The 21,715-nt window shown below is 55.3% G+C and overlaps 1 protein-coding gene across 6 annotated transcripts in view; it reads right to left on the reverse strand.

The window, feature by feature from the left end:
- The window catches only part of KDM4B (lysine demethylase 4B), a 178,659-nt gene that overhangs the window by 118,060 nt on the left and 38,884 nt on the right, over nucleotides 1-21,715 (reverse strand). For 5 of the 6 annotated variants that reach the window (XM_032252175.1, XM_032252180.1, XM_032252178.1 and 2 more), the window contains exon 2: nucleotides 11,520-11,601. The exons of the other annotated variant lie outside the window; for it this stretch is intronic. The gene's annotated coding sequence lies outside the window, so the exon portion shown is untranslated. The remainder of the gene's footprint in view (nucleotides 1-11,519; nucleotides 11,602-21,715) is intronic. 6 annotated transcript variants of the gene reach the window in all.

Genomic DNA, 21,715 nt, shown 5'->3' on the forward strand with positions numbered 1-21,715 from the left:
CATTACAAAGAGGAAAACTAAAATGGTTAACAATCCCCACGCTCCATAACCTTGACGCACACGCAACACAGCTCGACGGTGAAGAGGGGATGTCCTGAAATGCGGCCCTGTGGCCGACCTCCACATCACCAGAACACGGCAGACAGGTGGCACACGACGGCTCGGGGGCTCAGACGTCCTGGAAGGGCTGGAGGAGCTGCCTGCAAACAGCGACACACTTGAGACGGGGCCACGCCAAGGAGGGGGGGGTCTCAACTCACAGCCAAAGACAAGCAGCCCAATAAAAATGCAGCAAGGCTGGTGGGCATGGTGGCTCATGCCTGTAATCCCAGCTCTTTGGGAGACCGAGGCAGGCTGGAGTTTGACACCAGCAAGGGCAAGATAGTGAGGCTCCGTCTCTATAAAAAATACAAAAATTAGCCAGGTATGGTAGTCTGCACCTGTAATCCCAGCTCGGGAGGCTGAGGCAGGAGAATTGCAGGAGGCGGAGGCTGCAGTGAGCAGAGATCGCGTCACTATACTCCAGCCTCCCAGCCTGGGCAACAGGAGTGAAGCCCTGTCTCAAAAACAAACGAACAAAAAAACAGGCCACAGACTTGGGTAGACAGCTCTCCAAAGCAAACAGGCAACACGCACAGGAGAAGGTGCCCAGCGGCACTCAGTGCCAGGGAAATGCACGTGAGAGCCACGATGAGCCACCACCCCACACCCACCAGGACGCCAGAATCAGAACGGCAGATGGTCACAGTGTGGGCGGGGATGCGGAGAAACCGGGGCCCTCAAACACAGGCAGGCAGGAGGGTGATGGAGGGCAGCTGCTCTGCAGGGTGGCCTGGAGGTTCCCGGAAACGCCACACATCAATCCCACTTGATCCAGCCATCCCACCCCTGGGGATCTGCCCCAGAGAAATGAAAGCACCCGTCCATGCAGAAACTCGTACACCATGTTCCCCTGCAGCACAATTCACAACAGCCCTTAAAGGTGAAAAGAACCCACATGTCACCAGTGGAAGAAGGCATCAACACAACACGTCCAACCTTGCGGTGGAGTATGACACAGCCACGAACAGGGGTGGGGCTGTGACACAGGCCCCCCATGTGGGTAAATCTTGAGGACGTCGCAGTGAGAGAAGCCAGGCACAGAGGGCCATGTGCCACCCCCCAGGCTACAGGCCTCCTCTGTGGGGAAATGAACATGTTCTCCAACTGACTGAGGGCCAGGCACGGGGCTCACACCTGTAATTCCAGCACTCAGGGAGGCTGAGGCAGGAGGACTGCTCGAGGTCAGGATTTCGAGGCTGCAGTGAGCTGTGATTGCGCCACTGTACTCCAGCCCCTGGGCGACAGAGCAAGACCCTGTCTCTAAAAAGTAAATAAATAAAAATAAAATCAAATTGTGATGATAGTTGCACAAGTTTTTGAATATACTAAAAACTGTGGAACTGAACACTTTAAATGGATGGACAAATGAGTGTGCAAATTATATCTAATAAAGCACTTAGCAAAAAAAAAAAAAAAATTAAAAAGAAGGCCAAGCGCAGTGGCTCATGCCTGTAATCCCAACACTTTGGGAAGCCGAGGCAGGTGGATCACCAGAGGTAAGTTCGTGACCAGCCTGGCCAATATGGTGAAACTCCGTCTCTACTTAAAATACAAAAATTAGGTGTGGTGGCGGGCATCTGTAATCCCAGCTACTCGGGAGGCTGAGGCAGGAGAGTCATTTGAACCTTGGATGTGGAGGTTGCAGTGAGCCGAGATCGCGCCATTGCACTCCAGCCTAGGTGATGAGAAACTCCATCTCAAAGAAAAATTAAAAAGAGAGAGTGAAGAAAGCGAGGAAGGAAGGATGGAAAAAAGAAAAAAATAATGTTCTCCTGCACTTGCAAAAGAAGAGAGAAAAGCAGTGCCCTCCTCAGCTCAGAGGCCAAGGAGACAGCCCCAGCCGCGCGGTACACACGGCAGCTTCACCCGAGACCTTTCGGCTTGGGCACAGGCGGCAGGCGTGGGAAACAGCCAGGTGTGAAGTGGTGGTGGGTTGCCACGGTCGCAGGGAGACACGTCCTTCTGGTGATGTGGGGAGCACCAGGACGCCTGCTCTGCGTATTTAGCAGCCCTGACACAAACACACACACGCGGAAAGAGACGTGGGGCAAGCGCGCCGGCGTCTGCCTCTGCCTGGTGGCACCCTGCACCTGCTGGCCACTCACAGTGCTGCTGCCAGGCCCACCTTTCCTTGGAGACCCCTTTCTCCAACTCCTACTCACGGGGCACTGGGCCTTGGGGTGCAGTGAAGGCCCCAGCTGGGCCAAAGGAAGCCTCGACTGCCCCATGGTGTGACCTGGCTAGAGCCAGGCCAGCATACGTCCCAACAACTGGGGCCCTCGAACCCTGCTCCCACTACCCTGCCCTCTCCTTGTGGAAGATTCTAGATGATAGCTAATGCTGCATAAAGGGGGTGGCAGTCAGCTCCTATGGACACCAGGGCAGCGGGAGGGAGGGATTTTATTCTCAGCTATTGTTTGAATTTCTCTCAGTACCCTGCTAGCAAGTTTTTACAAAAGCAGTAACGCTCATGATACAGACCCAATTTCAAAACCACAAAACGGCCTTGTGCCCACTCTGCTGGCCCCAGCCTCCCCACTGTGACCCAGCCCACGGGCAGCTCGGAGCCAACTTGCCAGCCTGTGGAACGCACCTGGTCCCTGGAATCCCCCTCCACTGAGCAAATGTGCAGGCCCCACCACTGCCTGGCAGAGCTTCGGTTCAGGGCCCAATCTGGACGCTGACTGAGGGCATCAGAGGAGTGAGCAAGAGCTTCGGAGACAAGTGAAGGCAGGCACAGCAGCGCACGCCTGTGATCCCAGTGCTCTGGGAGGCTGAAGCGGGAGGATCGCTTGAGCCCGGGAGTTTGAGGCCACAGTGAGCCGTGACCGCAGCACTGCACTCCAGCCTGGGCGACAGAGCCAGCTCATCTCAAGAAACTTTTAAGGCCAGGCACAGTGGCTCACACCTGTAATCCCAGCACTTTGGCAGGCCAAAGCCGGAGGATCACTTGAGGTCAAGGAGTTGGAGACTAGCCTGAATAACACGGTAAAACCCTGTCTCTACTAAAAATACAAAAATTAGCAGGGTGTGGCGGTGGGTGCCTGTAATCCCAGCTACTTGGGAGACTGAGGCAGGAGAATCTCTGGAACCCAGGAGGCGGAGGTGAAAAAAAGAAACATAAAAGAGAAAGACAAATGAAGCTGGTTGGGTCAGAGAGGGCTGGGCAGCAGAGGGCCTGCGCCTGGAACTGACTGTCGAACACGCAGGGGGCGAGTCCTGGGAAGTCCAGGGCAAGAGGAAGGTCCAGGCAGAGGGCAGGACCCAGCGACGCCAGGGAAGAGCTAAGGCCCGAGAGGCAGGGCAGCAGGGAGCGTGGAGGCAGCGGCAGGGTCAAGGCTAGACGGGGTGGGCCCTGGGGCTGGGCTGGAAGGAGCCTGCCCTTCCTGTGGGGTTGGAGGGGAAGCCGACAGGTGGTTTAGAGCAAGGAGACACGATCCAACTGAAATTTCTAGAAAGCTCCCTCTGGCTGTGGGAAGCAGACTGCAGACAGAGCTGGCTTCCAGGGCATGCAGCCCCCATGGGTACCCGCAGCCCTGCTCAGCTAAATGCGCAGTTTAAAGCCCAGCTGGCCCCATCTGAAGAGCCTTCACAGTTTTAGCACGGGGAGCCTGTGGCTTCATTTTACATAGGATCCACAGATTCTACAGCTCCTCCTGGCTAGTGGACCAGAGAGGAAGCTGGGGGGCCAGGACAAACTGGGCTTAGCAATCCTCTCGCCTCAGCCTCCCACAGTCTGGGATTATGGGCGTGAGCCACCGCGCCCAGCCCTGGGTTTCTTCCCTAATGGGGACTCAGGACAGACTTGGGTTCCCTGGCCCTCAGTTTAGCATGGAAGGCGCTCAACCCAACCCAGCTCTCAAAATCTCTAATAACAGGCCAGGGGCGGTGGCTCATGCCTGAAATCCCTGCACTTTGGGAGGCCGAGGCGGGCAGATCATGAGGTCAGGAATTTGAGACCACCCTGACCAACGTGGTGAAACCCCGTCTCTACTAAAAATACAAAAATTGGCTGGGCGTGGTGGCGCCTGTAATTCCAGCTACTCAGGAGGTGAGGCAGGAGAATTGCTTGAACCCGGGAGGCGGGGTTGCAGTGAGCCAACATCGCACAGTGACACTCCAGCCTGGGCGACAGCGCGAGACTTCTTCCCAAAAAAAATAAAAAATCTCTTAACAACAAAAAAGGTCCCTTTCTCCCCTCTACTCATTTTGAGGCCCAAGAGCAAGCTTTTGATTAAACTACAAACCAATGAATTACATGCTTCAAACGGGTGACTTGTATGGTTTTTAAATTATATCTCAATAAAGCCTTTTTTTTAAGGCAGCGGTGTGTTCGGGGGACCCTGCACGCATTGGGCCAGGTCTGGTTCCTCAGCCCTCCAGCGGTGACCATGCTCCCAGCTCTCCTGGTCACTGACACGCCTGGCCCAGGGACACCCTCCCGGGCTGCCATCCTAGCCCTGCAGTCTTCAGATGCAGGGGCTTGGCAGGGGCCTTCGGGTGGGGACAGTCTGGCTGACCCCATCAGGCCTCCACCACACCTGCACTCGCACTGTTGGGGTGGGGCTGGCGTCTTGTCCACATGCTCCCAGGCCCCACAACTGGCCGTGTCCCCAGGATCCAAGGACTCTCCTTGACCCAGAGTCCACTCTGGAATGGAAGAACCTGGGAGTAGGCCAGGATGCAGGGGTGTTGGCTCAAGGGCCACCCAAGAAACGGCCAGGTGACAGCTTTCAGCCGCCACCTAATGGTGGCCACACCAAAACTGATGACAAACAATCGCTTTAAAAATGAGAAGGCCGGAGGCAGGGGCTCATGCCCATCACCTCAGCACTGTGGGAGGCCGAAGTGGGTGATCACTTGTGGCCAGGAGTTCAGGACCGGCCTGGGCAACACAGCGAGACCCCATCTCTACAAAAAATTTAAAAATCCCTCGGGCGTGCTTGCCAGATAGCACCATTGCACTCCAGCCTGGGACAGAGTGAGACCCTGTCTCGGAAAAAAAAAAAAAAATCTGGCAAAAAAACAAAGGCACTGTGGCTTAAGCCTGTAATCCCAGCAGTTTGGGAGGCCAAGGCAGGTGGATCACCTGAGGTCAGGAGTTCGAGACCAGCCTGACCAACATGGAGAAATCCTGTCTCTACTAAAAATACAAAAAGTAGCTGGGTGTGGTGGCACATGCCTGTATTCCCAGCTACTCAGGAGGCTGAGGCAGGAAAATCACTTGAACCTGAGAGGCAGAGGTTGCGGTGAGCTGAGATTGTGCCACTGCACTCCAGCCTGGGTGACAAGAGCAAAACTCTGTCTCCAAATAAATAAAAAAAAAATAAATTTTTCAAAAAGAGAGTGCATTGTTTTTGAAAAGTATCGGGTTCTGTGAACAGGAAGTGTGGGGGCTCCCTTGGGTGCTGGCCCTCTTGCCCTACCTCCTGCTCCCATCCATCCCTCATTCGGGAGGGCTGGCCACCAGGTGAAGCCCCACACCATCCCAGTGAGTCCCATCCGGTCCCTGTCCCAGGAGGGCTAGCTATAAGCTGAAGCCCCATGCCATCCCAGTAAGTCCCAGCCGGTCCCTGTCCTGGGCCACCCCAGTGAGTCCCAGCCGGTCCCTGTCCTGGGCCACCCCAGTGAGTCCCAGCGGGCCTCCGGCCCCTGTGCTGCCATCTCTCTGGGTTCCCACTGCAAAGCACAGTTCCTAGCAGGGACCAAGGACAGAAGAGCCCCGAGCCAGATGGCCCAGGAGGAGCCCACGACGCAGCCAGGCTTCCAAGTGAAACCTGGCCACAGAGACGGTGTAAGAATGCCCCTCAGCCCCAGCCCCGGGCATATGGCCTGGCACCACATCACATCCCACAAGCAGCTCCAAATGCCTCCCCTGGCAAGACCAGGATTCACTTGTCTCCGGTCTGATCTACATAACGGACCCTCAGGCAGGAAAGAAAACAACTTGGCACCAGAACGTTCTCTGCTTCATCCTACTCCAGAGAGCACCAGCGCATGCCAGGTTCCCTCAGCTCAGGGCCCTTCCTCCACCTCTGCAGCCACGGCGCAGCCTCTTCCAGCCTCTTTCTGATGCTCGCCCTCCTGCCTCTTCATGAGGACCTGCTGAGGACATCGGGCTCCCCGGAGCATCTAGGGTCATCTCCCAGCTCAACGTCCTTCACTCAGTCCCACCCGCAAAAAGTCCCTTTTGTCATTTAAGGTAATATATTCACAGGTCCCAGGGATTAAGATGTGGACATCTATGGGGACCATTATTCAGTCCACCATGACTGCTATGTGAAAAACATACCATGCAAAGAAATAAGCACACCTTGTACCCATAAAAACTATAAATTAAAACTTAAAAAAAAAAAAGCACCAACCCCCACGTCCCTCCAAGCCCTCCCACCCAGAGAGCACTCCTGCCCAGCACGCCTCGGGGAGGCTGAGCACCTCTGCCTGCGCACACTCAGACGGGAGCACAGTTTCAGGGGAGGCTGAGCACCTCTGCCTGCGCTCGCTTAGACGGGAGCATGGTTTCCGGGGAGCCTGGGCGCCTCTGCCTGCGCGCACTCAGACCGGAGCACGGTTTCTGGAAAATCAGACGCTGGAGTGAGCTCTCCCAACCCAGCGCCCTGCAATACCAATACACGGAGACGGAGCTCCAGGAGGTGGGGCCGGAACAGCCGCGTGTGGTCCCAGAACTAACTCCCAGACCGTCTGTGGGGGCAGCCAGCAGCCTGAGCAAGGCAATTGGAAGCGGGCTCCAGTTGCTGGCGCCCCCAGCATCCTCAGCCTGCCTCCTCCTGAAGCCTGGGCTCCAAAAGGCAGGATTGCCAGGTCATGAGGTTTGCAGCTCGTTACTTCCTTCAGACACTCAGGCCTAAACGTGGTAAGACAAGCAGGCAGACCAGTCTCAAGACAAAGCCACAAGATGTGAGCCACGACCAGTGAGCCATGCCTGAGCATGGTGGCCCTTGGGCAGAGGTCCTGTGCCTTATGCCCTGAGAGCCCCAGAAGAGCTGGCGTAGGGGAGGACAGGCATGAGACCCAGAGCTCCCGGGGCCTGCCACTAATCCCCAGGAGACGAGGGACCAGGGCCACACTCTCAGAGGGAACACGGTACCCACCTATGCTGAATGAATGAGCCATGGAACAAAACGCTCACAAGGAACCTGACCCAAGTCACCACCTCCGGCTACTCAACTCTGTCCATAAAACCAGGGGTTTGATCCAAGCTCAATCCCCAGTCCTTCCACCCAAGGACCCCCACTGCAGAGGAGAAAACAAATGGGCGATCACACCTCCTCGCTGCTTGGGGGCCTAGGGAAAGCAGACAGGAGCAAATGAAACACATGTGCCAAGTCTCTTAAATTAAAAACCTGTGCCAGGCTTGCACTCTACTCTTTCCCTTTGGCATTTGTTTTACTGATTTGATTTGATTTTGTAAAACAGGGTCTTGCTGTATGGCCCGGGCCGGAGTGCAGTGGTGCGGTCACAGCTCTGCAGCCTGAACTCCGGAGTGCAGTAGTGCGGTCACAGCTCTGCAGCCTGAACTCCGGAGTGCAGTAGTGCGGTCATGGCTCTGCAGCCTGAACCCCGGAGTGGAGTGGCGCAGTCACAGCTCTGCAGCCTGAACCCCGGAGTGCAGTGGCGCGGTCACAGCTCTGCAGCCTGAACCCCGGAGTGCAGTGGTGCGGTCACAGCTCTGCAGCCTGAACCCCGGAGTGCAGTGGTGCAGTCACAGCTCTGCAGCCTGAACTCCGGAGTGCAGTGGTGCGGTCACAGCCCTGCAGCCTGAACTCCGGAGTGCAGTGGTGCGGTCACGGCTCTGCAGCCTGAACTCCGGAGTGGAGTGGCACTGTCACGGCTCTGCAGCCTGAACTCCGGAGTGCAGTGGCACTGTCACGGCTCTGCAGCCTGAACTCCGGAGTGGAGTGGCGCAGTCACGGCTCTGCAGCCTGAACTCCAGAGTGCAGTGGCACTGTCACGGCTCTGCAGCCTGAACTCCGGAGTGCAGTGGCACTGTCACGGCTCTGCAGCCTGAACTCCAGAGTGCAGTGGCACTGTCACGGCTCTGCAGCCCGGAACTCCGGGCTCAAGCCATCCTCCTGCCCCACAGGGGCATGCCACCACACCCAGGTCACTTTTGTGTTTGTTTTGTAGATACCGGGTCTCGCCATGTTGCCCAAGCTGGTCTTGATCTTCTGGGCTCAAGCAATCAAGGCCACATGCCTGGGCCTCCCAAAGTGCTGGGATCACAGGCATAAGCTGCCATGCCCAGGCTGGCATTTGTTTTAGTTAAAAGAAAAAAACAAAAGCTGCCCTCCTGGTCATGACACTCCCCAAAACGGCCCATGACATCAGAGTGACCCACCCCAAGAGCTGAAGGACACAGGGCCGCCCGGTGTGAAGCCGGCGTGTTGTCTTTGTTTTTGCTTTTTCTGTTTGTTTTTGCGACAGTTTCACTCTTTCGCCCAGGTGGTGTACAGCGGTGTGATGTTGGCTCACTGCAGCCTCCACCCCCAGGTTCAAGTGATCCTCCTGCCTCGGCGTTCCCAGTAACTGGAATTATAGGGCACATGCCACCAAATCTGGTTAATTTTTGTATTTTTAGTAGAGACGGGGTTTCACCGTGTTGGCCAGGCTGGTCTCGAACTCCTGACCTCGTGATCCACCTGCCTTGGCATCCCAAAGCGCTGGATGTCAGGCATGAACCACCGCACCCGGCCAGTCAGGGGTGTTTTCTACCAGCCCCCACCCGACACTATCCGTGCACAGAGATAGAAAGTGAGGTGTTCGAGGTGTGCTTTTTTACAGTGCAGGAAAAGTTACGAGGCCTTAACAAGGAAACCTAGCATTCTACTTGGGAGGAAGAAACCACTATGATTTAATACTTGAATAAGCCAAGCAACAGCACCAGGGTGGGAACGGAGAAAGTGGAGACTGCTCCGAGAGGCTTTCCAAAATCAGAGGCAGCCCTCGTGCACTGCTGGTGGGAGTGTCGAATGGTGCCGCTGCCCTGGAAACGGGCGGGCGACTCCTGAGAATGCTAAATAGAAGATACCACAGGACCCGCGATTCCACACCCAGGTATCAGCCCGAGGGAAATGAAATGCATTCCACACCAACACCTGCGCACCCAGGTCCACCACAGCACGGTCCCAACAGCCAGCGAGGAGACCACGGGAACGCCATCAGCAGGGGAGGGGTCGCATGGCACACCACACGCAGCAGAATGCAACTCAGCCACGAAAAGACGCCAGGCTCTGACGCAGTCCCCGGTATGGATGAACCCTGAGCGTGTCACGCAGGCCCTGGCGTGGATGAACCCTGAGCGTGTCACGCAGGCCCCGGCGTGGATGAACCCTGAGCATGCCATGCTCAGTGAGAGACGTCAGGCACAAAAGGCCACACAGTCCTCGATCCCATTTCCATGAGCTGTCCAGGACAGGCCGGGCCACAGAGGCAGGAAGGGGATGTCTGGTTTTGGGTGTGGGGGCAGGATGGGGAGCAAGTGCTGATGGGGACAGAGCTTCCTCTGGGACAATGAGATGCTCTGCAATTAGCATGATGCCAACAATCTCCAAATTATAACCTTTAAAGGGTGAATTTCGTCTCAATAAAAGTTACTTTTTACGAAGTGAAGGCCTCCTATCTGGGGCCCGGCCAAACCACGGCCAGCCCACACGGTGTGCCCTGAGGTCCTCCTCGGAAGCAGGCGCCCAGCTCCCTCGCTCCTGTCTCCCGTGCTCTTCCAGAGTACTTTCTAGCACCTCCTGGTCGCCGCACTCAGCACCTCCGGATATAAAGTGGGTTTATCAAGGGCTGTGTGGTGAACTGCAGCAGGATGACGTGACTCATGCCCAAGATCCCGGCACACTGGGAGCCCGAGGTGGGAGGGTCACTTGAGGCCAGGAACTTGAGACCAGCCTGGGCAACATAGGAGAGACCCTATCTCTACAAAAATTTTTTTTAAATTAGCCAGGTGTAGTGGTGCATGCCTGTAGTATCAGCTACTCAGGAGGCTGGGGCGGGAGGATCACTTGAGCCCAGGAGGTGGAGGCTGCAGTGAGCTGTGACTGCACTCCAGCCTGGGTAACAGAGCAAGACCCTATCTCTAAAAAAATAAAGCTAACTGACAGAGCAGGTGACTTACTTGGTTTGTGCTACATTAATTTTGGTACAAAGAAAACGGCTGAGTTTTAGAAAATTGACTGTCGAAGGGTAAAAGCAAGATTTCAGGAGGCACAGACAGAGCTGCCAGTTTCCAAACCAAGTCACCAAGGGACTTGTCCATCCTGCCCAGACAGCAGTAAGTTAACCTGGACGAGGGAGGTGCACGGTTATCTGCACAGGCCCAGACAGGAAAAACCTTCAGATGCGCAGGCCACGCCCTCTGCTCCAGCTATTCCCGCCTCCCGCCGTGAGGAGCAGGCAGCCAGAGACAATGCACAGGTGAATGGACACGGCCACGTGCCAATAAAACTTTATTTACAGAAACAGTCAGGGGATCAGATTGGGTCCAGGGACCATAGTTTGCCAACCACGTGCCCAGAGCCTCTTCCTTTATTTCACGCCTTCCAAAGGGAGGCTGGGCTCTACCACCCTCCTCGAGGTCCTATTCATGGCAGAACAGAAAAGGTACCCACAAAGGGCACAAGGGCCCCAGCTCAAGTCCACACTCGCCCTCGTTAGCTACAGGGGGCACGTTCCTCCCTCTGCACAGGGAAGCGGGGAAGCAGTGCAGACTTCAAGAGTGATGCCACAGTACCCGACGGAGCTTTCCCCAGTGCTCTGCCGGCCACCACTGCCTCTGCCTCAACAGGAGAACGGGGCACTGTGCATCCCACATCTGATGCCCTCCCGCAGGTCATCTGCGCCTTGTGGGCGTGGCCAGAAGGGATGAGGTCACTCTCTCTCTTCTCCTGAGTGGCCCCTCGGGCTGCCACCAGAGGTACCTCTTTAAAACCGCCATCCTTGGCTTATAAGAAAGGCACAAGAAAACCCAGGGCAGCCGGGCTGCAGACCTATCCCAAAGGCATTTAAAAAGGAGCTCCTATTTCTAGAGACCCTTGCTCTAACTGCTCCCCACTTCTGGCAGTGTGCATGAGCCCAGGTATCCCCAGGGCCAATACTCATGAAGCAGACAGGGCAGTGGGTTCTGGGTGACCCCAGTGTCTCCCCAAATGTGAAGTGAGGGTTGGGTGGTGAGATGCAAGCCCAAAGCAGACAGACCTGCAAAAACTTCCAGAGGAACCTCCCCACCATGGCCCGCGGGCTCCTGTCCCAGCACAGCTCACGCCTGACATCCCAGGAATTCAGAGCCGGGCAGGCCACCCCCTTCTCCCTGGCGGGCCACCCAGGGAAGAGGCCACAGCCTTGCGGGCCCTGGTCCTGTGGGGCCACGTGCGGGCCAGGTCCGTGTTACTTACTTCTGGATGGTGAGGTTCCCGGGTGGAGGTGCTCAACAAATTGGCTAGGATTTGTCAGGTGCCTCCAGTGAGGGTGACGTTCCTAAAACGTGCAAATAAAAGCATGATTAACTAAACTGATCGCACGCTCAAGCTTTACTTCTAAATCCGACTCCCGCCAGCTGCACACAGCACGAGCACACTTGTCTTTATTCAGATGTTCCACATTCTTGTCAATTTTTAACAACACAAAAATCTATAACTATAAGCATTTTACCCAGTCAAGTTTCCAACAAGGGCCCATTTTAGGCTCAGCTCCTAAAAACCAGGGCTGAGGCAGCAAGAGCGCCCATGAACAGTCAAATGAAACCAAAGAAGCTTCTGGAAGCCTTAAGACACAGACACAGACAGCTACTAAGAGATTTTCAAGAAGTTTTGCCCTCAGCCCTGCCACACCAAGAGGCAGAGCGCAGGGAGAGAGGGAGGCAGGGGCAGGTGCTGCGACCCCGCAGGGGCCAGGGCACAGCCCGGGCAGCGAGCTCGGACCTGGACACAGAGACAGTGGGACACTGGTAGGATGGATGTGGGATGGAACTCCAAGCTTTGGAAGCGGCAACAAGACTTCTTTACTTTCTTAAGAGACAGGGTCTCGATACAGTGTCCAGGCTGGTCTCGAGCTCCTGGCTTCAAGTGATCCTCCTGCCATGGCTTCCCAAAGTACTGGGATTACAGGTGTCAGCCAACGCCCCAGCCAATATCAAGACTTTTATAGCAGGGTGTGGTGGCTCACACCTGTAATCCCAGCACTTTGGGAGGCCGAGGCAGGTGAATCACTTGAGGTCAGGAGATCGAGACCAGCCTGGCTAACATGGTGAAACCGTGTCTCTACTGAAAATATAAAAATTAGCCAGGCATGGTGGCGGATGCCTGTACTCCCCTCTACTTGGGAGGCTGACGCTTGAGAATCGCTTGAACCCGGGGGCGCGGGGAGGCGGAGGTTACAGTGAGTCGAGACTGCACCATTGTACTCCAGCCTGGGTGACAGAGAAAGACTATGTCTCAGGGGGACAAAAAAAAAAAAAGATTTCCACAATCTGACCTGTACCTCCCACTGGGCTTGGCACACCTGGGGCTCGATGGGTGCCCAGGCCTTCGAGCACCCATATCAGAGCCCCGCCTGTGCCGGCTCTCAGCTCAGGCTGCCCTCTGCTTCCTTCTGCTTAGCTAATGCCAACTTGCATTTCAGAAGCAACTCTAGGGTCCCCTTGGTGGGCCCGGCCTCCGGGGCAGAGAAGCTCACACCCTGGGGCCCTGGTTTTGTTGTATGGTTTTTTTGGGTTTTTTTTTTTGAGCTGGAGTCTCACTCTGTCCTCCAGGCTGGAGTGCAGTGGCACAATCCAACAACACCCGGCCTATTGCACACTTTTTACAATTCACCAAGATCTTTAAGTAACACCAAGTGGCCGGGCATCGTGGCTCACACCTGTAGTCCCAGCACTTTGGGAAGCCAAGGTGGGCAAATCATGAGGTCAGGAGTTCAAACCCAGCCTGGCCAACATGGTAAAACCCTGTCTCTACTAAAAATACACAAAATTAGCCAGGCGTGGTGGCGGGCACCTGTAGTCCCAGCTCCTTGGGAGGCTGAGGAAGGAGAATCACTTGAACCCAGAAGGCAGAGATTGCAGTGAGCCAAGATCACACCACTGCACTCCAGCCCGGGAAACAGAGCAAGACTATGTCTCAAAATAAATAAACAAACAAACAAATAAACACCACCAAGTGGTGTGGTGGCTCATGCCTGTAATGCCAGCACTTTGGGAGGATGAGGAGGGGGTGTTACTTGACGCCAAGAATCTCAACAGCCTGGCCAACATAGTGAGATCCGGTCTCTACAAAAAATTTAAAACAGCAGGGCGTGGCAGCAGGTGTCTGTGGTCCCAGCTCCTCAGGAGCATCACCTGAGCCCAGGAGTTCAAGGCTGCAGCCTGGGCAAGAGTGAGACCCTGTCTCAGAAAACAAATAATTAATGCAAGTTTCACAAATGCCCTACAGCATGCAATGAGCTCTGACATTCTCTATGTTATTTTAATCTGCTTTTTAAAATCACTGGGCACGGCTCATTCATCCAACTACCCTATCTTCCCACAGGCCACACGCCAGGTATGAAGGAGCAGGTGCTAGGCCGCAGGCTGCACCTCTTCCCCTGCTCCAGATGAGCAGCCAAGTGCCCTGCAAAGGGTTTCATCACCTCTTCCGCCTGCCCAGGCCAGCCCCTGACACTGTCGCCAGCTGAACCCGAGGACGTAAGCACTCAGGAATCTCTCCACACAGCTATGGCCGGCAGAATAATGGTTCCCAAAGACGTCACCATCCTAACCCCCGACCCTGGGACTGTTTCACCTTTCACAGCAACAGGGACTTTGCGGATGAGACTGAGTTAGGCATCTTGAGATAGGGGATGATCAGGGAGCTCGTGAGAGGAGGCCGGACGGAGAGTGAGTCAGAGCCTGGAAGAGGCTGCGCTGTGGCTGTGAAGGGGGGGAAGGGCCCCAAGCCAAGGGCTGCGGGCGCCTCTAGACACTGGGGAAGTAAAGGAATGGACCCTCTCCGGGAGCCTCCGGAAGGAACGGTCCTGCCCGCACCGTGATTTTAGCCCAGGGAGGCTGCCCCAGACTCCTCCGGGCGTGGGAGAGAATGAACCAGTGCTGTCTTCAGCCGCCGTGCCTGTGGTCATTTGGCACAGCAGCAAAGGGCACCTCCCTGACCTCAGGGAAGGCAAGCGCCTTTCCACTCCCAGAAGCCTCCCAGATCTCTCTGCTGTGACCTGCTGCTTCTGGCTGCCATCAGGTCCCCATGGGATCCTGGGTCTCCCCTGCCACGCATAACTGTCTCTTTGCACAGCTGTCTCCCCCGCTGCACAACAGGCCACCCCCACCCTCAGCACGTGGTCCAGAAGGCAGGGAAGCCACCAGACCCTGAGGCTGTCAGTTGGACAGACCCCAGCCCGGTACTGCCCCGAGGCTGCTTGAGACCGCAGGTCCTGCTGCCCTCCTCTCTGGGGCCCCAAAAGTGCCTGCTCCAAGCTGGGAGGCTGGAGGCTCTGGGGCTGAGGCTGGGCCCCAGTTCTCAAGGCACAGTGAGCCTAGGCCTCTGTCCACCCTGGCCCCATCCACAACGGATGAGGCGCCGGGCTAGGCCGTCTCCACTGCCCCTCCAGGAGGGAGGATGAGGGTGGGGGCCCAGGCAGCTCTCCATTCCTTATGCACGGGCTGTGCAGTGTCCACAAGTGCACGGATGGGGACCTGGGGGACAGTGTCCCGGGGACAGGCTGAGGAACCCCTGCAGCCAGGCTGTCAAGGCAGCAGCAACGGCTACACAGCTCCAGCCCAGTCTGCTGATGGCCCACGTCCTGATACTTGCCAGGATGTCACAAGAAGGGCCCTTACCGCTGAGGTCCTCCCAACAGCCTCCACCCTGTACTCACCCGAGCAAAACACCAGACACACCCCAGTCGAGGGAGACCTTTCCATCTGCCTGGACACCCCCCTCCAACACCGTCTGGGCACAAAACACAGGGAACATGTGGGGAACAGTCCCAGCCCAGAGAAGCCTGAGGAAGGATCCTGGCAGCAGCCCTGGGACAGAAAAAGGCCATTAGGGAACAGCAGAGGCAATCCCAGTGAAGTGTGAACTGTCATTAACAACGTGTCAGTATCAGCCATCAGGAGACAAACGCACCAGCAAGCTAGGCAGGATGTTCCCATAAGGAAAGCGGGCGGGGGTGGGGACAGAAGGGAACTCTCACCACCACTTGCCCAATTTCTCTGTAAATCTAAAACTGCTCCAAAAATAAGTTCTATTAATTGTGGGGAGGGGAAGACCCAGGTGCTCTAGGTTTGGCCGCATCCTGACATGTGCCCAGCGCATTGAGCTTGCTGCGGCTTCTGGGCAGATCTGGGGCACTAGGAATAGAACTGGCAAGGGGAGCCCACTGCAGCATGACAGAAGTCTGCAGTGACAGCCCCAGGCAGCAGACACCAACACCCCCAAAAAGGCATGAGCTGCGCTGCCCCACACGAGCTGACCCTGAGGACACAGGTGCTGAGGGAGCCGCAGATGCGGTGCAGGTTCTGCGAGCCCCTCCCACAAGGCCGGAAGTTGGGGCAGAAGAAGAGACCACCAGCAGGAATCTCGGGGGAGATAGCGGTGCCACAGCACAAAGGCCTAGCAACCCCAGGACTTGGCCACCCAAGAATCCTGCAAAAGGAGGTGCTCTTGGCCATGGGGCTGCCAGTCACCAGAGTCCCCAGGGCCAGCCCTCGGGTGGGTTCAGAAGGCTGGGCCCCCACCAGACCACATTGCCTACCTTCTGCCCTGGGGCTGGGCACCAGCTCCAAAACAGCAGTCTCTGAACCAGAAGGAAGGGTCCTCTCACTTACACACCTGCCAAAGTTACCTGACACAGGACGGCTGAGTGCCTGGCCCAGCCCGCCTCTCCCACGGCCACAAGCCCCAGGCAGCCTTCAAAAGGGACAGGTCATTTCCTGCCTCCCAGCCATGTCGTTAGCCCCACAGGAAGATCCTCCTTTCTCCAGGGAACTGTCTATCCCTCGCAGGTCGGGGATGCCCACCCAAAGCCTCAGACAGATCCACAACATGAACACTGTACACCCTATGAGCAGGAACTCAGGAGCTTTGGAAGAGACAGACAGTGAGATAGACACAGACACACACAGACACATGGGTTGGCATTCCCATTTCCAAGCCCTGTCGGCAGAGAGAATCCAGAAGCAATGACATCCCAACAGCGTCGAGCACGGCCAGCACCCAGGCCATGGTATCTGAATCTCATCCTCACTCTGAGGAACCAGGGCTCCTTGCAGGAGAGGTGGTCAATTCCAGGGCTGGGGCAGGGAATATACAAGATGAGCCCAGACTGTCCTGCAGGACCAGAGAGGAAGGGAAGGCTTGACAGGACGGAAGCGGGCAGAAAGGACACAGGAGGGGCTCCCAATGGCCAAAACGAGGACCACCTGGGCACCAAGATGAATGCCAGCATCACGTTACAAGGCACAGAATAAAACACACACACGGCCGGGCACGGTGGCTCACGCCTATAATTCCAGCACTTTGGGAGGCTGAGGCGGGTGGATCACGAGGTCAAGAGATCAAGACCATCCTGGTCAACAAGGTGAAACCTGTCTCTACTAAAAATACAAAAATTAGCTGGGCATCCTGGCGCCCACCTGTAGTCCCAGCTACTAGGGAGGCTGAGGCAGGAGAATCGCTTGAATCCCAGAGGCAAAGGCCACAGTGAGCTGAGATTGCGCCACTGCACTCCAGCCTGGACAACACAGCAAGACTCTGTCTCCAAAAAAAGGAGGCAGCAAACGGCCAGAGTTTTCTGAATCCCAAATAAGAATGCTACAGTCTCATCAGCTAATCTGAGTCCCTATATGTTCATGTAAGAACCACATTATTTTTCCTTAACATCTATACTCAAGACTAGACAAAAAATAATTCACAGTGATGAACCTACAGTAATCAAGACAGCATGATACTGGCATAAGGTCAAACATCAGATCAACAGGAGAAAACTCAGAGTCCAGAAATAAACCCACACACTTAAAGTCAGGTGATTTCCAACAACAGTGCCAAGACCACTCAATGGAAAAAGAACAGGTTTTTCAACAAATACTGCTGGGACAGCTGGATATTCACACACACAAAAATGAAGGTGGACCCCTACCTCACACCATATATTCATACTAACTCCAAATAGGTCATGGATCTAAATGTAAGTGCCCAAACTATAAAACTCTTTTTAAACACTTTTTGTAGCAACAGTATCTTGCTATGTTGCCCACATTGGTCTCAAACTCCTGGCCTCAAACAGTCCTCCCAACGCAGCCTTCCAAAGCACTGGGCATATAGATGTGAGCTACTACACCCAGCCCAGAACTATCCAACTCTTAGGAAAACCATAGGATTAAACCTTCGTGACCTTGAATCAGGCATGGTTTCTAACTATAACATCAAAAGTGCATGTGGGAAAAGAAAAGTTGTTTGCATAGGCCTCAAAAAAGTGAAACGACTTGGCTGGGCATGGCAGATCATGTCTGTAATCCCAGAACTTTGGGAGGCTGAGGTGGGAAGATCGCTTGAACAAAGGAGTTCAAGACCAGACTAGGCAACACATCAAGATACCATCTGTACAAAAAATAAAGAAGAAAAAAATTAGCCAGGCATTGTGGTACACACCAGTAGTCCCAGCTACTCGGGAGGCTGAGACGGGAGGATCACTTGAGCCTGGGAGTTGGAGGCTGCAGTGAGCTATGTTTGCGTCACTGCACTCCAACCTGGGTGATAGAACAATACTCTCTCAAAAAAAAAAAAGAAAAGAAAAGAAAAAAAAGAAAGTGAAAAAGACAATGTACAAAACAGGAGAAAATACTTGCAAATCATTATCTGACAAAGAACTTGTATCCAGACTATGTCAACAACTCTTGCAACTTAACAAAAGACAAACAACCTAACAGAAAACACGGGCAAAGGATGGAGCAGACATTTCTCCAGAGAAGATGCAAGAGGAGTCAACAGTCACAGGAAGAGACGCTCGACATCACAGCAGTGAAGCAACGGAGAAAAGGAGAGGTCAAAACCATGCCGAGACGAGCGTGGGACCAGGGGGCTTCCGGGACCTTCTGAAACCCTCTCTGACATGGCAGAGCCTGGCCAAGAGCTGCCATTCACATTCCAGTCCTGAGAGAGCTTTGCTGCGTTCCCCAGCTCTCCCTCTCCCGGGACTCCTACAGCCCCCAGATCAGGCGATGGAGGCCCCAGGGTGCAGTGCGAGACCACAGTGGGGAGAAGCCACCTCTCGTGACCCAGCATCACCACTCGCCTCCGCCAGGGGAGGACATGGTAACTGCAGGGGCGACCCCTGTACCCCGCACCACTTAGACTCCCAGGGCCAGCGACAAGGGGGGCTCTCTACCCCGCATCCCTCCCAGCTGTATGGCGAGGTACCTGCTGGGGAACAGGAGGACCTTCGCCCTGTGGCCCTGTAGCCTCTAAGATTGCTCTTAGAGGGAGGTCCTGGGAGGGGATATGGTACAGAGCACAGGTCCCCAAGACCTGGTCCCCTGAATGCAGAAAGAAAAGGTGTTTCAACAAACAAGTGCTAGGACCACTGCACATCCACACCAAATACAGGAAGGTGAGCCCGCACCGCCCAGCATGAGGCCCAGAGGACAGTGAGGTCCCCACTTCTGGGCCTCAGTTTCCTCATCTGTAAAGGGGGCTCCCCGTGTTAACACCCTCCTCATGGGGTCTTCAGGAGACTCAATGAGGTGGCAGATGTAAAGCATCTTTAGAAGAGCCAGGCGTACCATGCACCCCCCAAGTGGCAGCTGTCGCCATCCTGTCAGGAGACACGCTCAGGCACAGACCAGCAAGTCCAGTGACACGGCAGGTCGCAGAGGCCATGGAGTAACAGGCGCCTTCACCGACCTATGCCCCAGTGGCCCAGCAGCACCACTGGGAAGGGCAGTTTGGTAACGTCTCTTCTTTCGAAAGCACCTGCCCCTTCCTGCCCACTGCCCCCGGGCATCTGTGTTCTCCACGCTGGTCCCACCTGGCCACCAACACCCTCTATAGGCCGCTCCTCTAGCCTCAGATGTCGGGGGGTGACAGAAGTCCGCCATCAACTCTACAAGCAGCCACAGGGCGGGCTGCATAGACACGTCTCTGAGCTACGTGCTGGGTCCCGGTCCCGGACAGAGCCCCCAGCGGTGAGCCCCCACCTGCCAGGTGATGGCTGCAGGACAGCCCAGCACACACAAGTATATGGAAAAGGAAGACACTGCACGGGTACCGCTAGAAGGGTTACCAGTTCCAGCGGGAGGGAGACTAAAGCCTGGGGGATGTGGGGGACTGAGCAGGGGGTGACCGGCTCGTCTCACTTTGCCCGGGACACTCCTGGTTAGAATGGAAGGTTCCCGTGAGTCTCTCTCCCCCAGAAGAAAAGGACTTAGGATTCTCCTTAGGATTTAGAAAACATAGCCACCTTCCTGCCCCTCTGTGGGTGACTTCTCACGCTCACCACACGGGGGACGGGCACTGGCAGTGAGCACGTAGCCGTGGTGCATGTTACAGCCCAGCATCCTCAGCCACATGAGACATGCATGGCAGCATGTGTACGCCAGCTCACAGGGCCCGGCTGTTTGCAGACACTGCCGAGCGCCCCGGGCAACACGCCCGACTGAGGGCCCTGCTCTAGGAAGCGGCCGGGCTGGGGGGGCCTGGACCCCGTGCCTGTGACAATCCATCTCCAGATCATGGGTAGAGGTGGATGAGCCCAGGGGGCAGCAAGGGCTGAGCAGGGCCAAGGAGCAGGGCCAAGGGATGGCGGTGAGGACAGGCCCACTGTGGGCCATTTCTCCAGGCTGGGTGAGGAGGGAGCAAAGGCCCGTGGCAGGGCAAGGGCCGCGACTGTGGGAGCATGGGTAAGCGAATGGTGGGAAGGGCCAGGGGCTGGCACGTGGAAGTGGCGAGGCCGTTGCAATGGAGGGTTTCCCATGAGTCTCTTTCCCCAGAAGAAAAGGACTTAGGAGAATCCTTAACCTCGCCCCCAAGTCCATGGCAGCACACCTGCCTTCCAGGAGGACACAGGCCATCCACCGCCCTAGCTGTGCCCGGTGCCAGCATTACTGCCACATATTAACTGCAAAGAAGCATTTGTGCACTGAAGTACACAGAGAAATGCACAAACCCTAAAAATAATACCAAACAGGGCACAGAGAGAAGCCTGATGCGCCCAGGCAGGGGACAAAGTATTCTCACGTGGCCAAGCACCTGACCGTGGCCACCAACCCAGGGGGCAGACCTGCTGTGGGGAGATGAGGAAGGCCAGGAACAGACGGACCCTGCGTGAGGGACAAAGGGGTATCCCAAGGCAGTGGGGTAAGCAGGGACCTTTTTTTTTTTTTTTTTTTTTGAGACAGAGTTTCGTTCTCATTGCCCAGGCTGGAGTGCAGTGGTGCGATCTCAGCTCATTGCAATTTCCGCCTCCCGGGTTCAAGCAATTCGTCTGACTCAGCCTCTCAAGTAGCTGGGATTACAGGCATGAGCCACCACACCCAGCTAATTTTTGTAGTTTTTTAGTAGAAACGGGGTTTCTCCAAGTTGGCCAGGCTGGTCTTGATCTCCTGACCTTGTGATCCCCCTACCTTGGCCTCCCAAAGTGCTGGCATGATCTCTGCTCAGATTCAAGTGATACTCCTGCCTCAGCATCCTGAGTAGCCGAGATTACAGGCATCCGCCACCACGTCCAGCTAATTTTTGTATTTTTAGTAGAGACAGAGTTTCACCATATTAGCCAGGCTGGTCTCAAACTCCTGACCTCAAGGGATCCACGTGCTTCAGCCTCCCAAAGTGCTGGGATTACAGGTGTGGGCCAATGTACCCAGCCCAAGCAGGGATTTTTTTAATCAGAGGAGCTGGGACAACTGGGCAGCCATTTAGAAAACAATAAAGTGAGGTCCCCACCTCACGCCATCTGTGAGAAGGAACAGGGTAGAATCAGAACGTTGAGTATAAATGAGGAAATTGTATGAGCACCACAAGAAAGTGAGGCAAACTCCTCTCCAGCCCCAGAGGCGGAAAGGCCTCTAATCGAGAGCCAAAGAAAGTAAATACTCAGAAATGTGACTTTTGAAACAGGGTCTCACTTTGTCACCCAGGCTGGAGTACAGTGATATGATCATAGCTCACGGCAGCCTTGAACTCCTGGGCTCAAGCAATCTTCCCGCCTCAGCCTCCTGAGTAAGTGGGACCACAGGCACACGCCACCATGCCCAGCTAACTTTTTTTTTCCTTTCTTTTTTGCAGAGATGGGGGATCTCACCACGTAGACCAGGCTGGTCTCAAACTCCTGGGCTCAAGTGACCCTCCACAGTCCTGGGACCACAGGTGTCAGCCACCATGCCCAGCTGACTTTATTTTTTAACTAGCCAGGTGTGGTGGTTCACACCTGTAATTCCAGCTGCTTGGGAGGCCAAAGCAGGAAGACTGAGCCCAAGAGTTTGAGACCAGTCTGGGCAACATAAGTGAGACCTCACCTGGAAAGAAAGAGAAAAAAGAAAAAGAAAGAAAATAAAAGAAAAGAAGAAAGAAAGAAGAGAAAAATGAAAGGAAAGGGAGAGAGAGAGGAGGGG

This window comes from Sapajus apella, unplaced genomic scaffold, assembly GCF_009761245.1.
Source record: "Sapajus apella isolate SASKATOON/1434 unplaced genomic scaffold, GSC_monkey_1.0 scaffold77, whole genome shotgun sequence".
In the NCBI taxonomy this organism is placed as follows: Eukaryota; Metazoa; Chordata; class Mammalia; order Primates; family Cebidae; genus Sapajus; species Sapajus apella.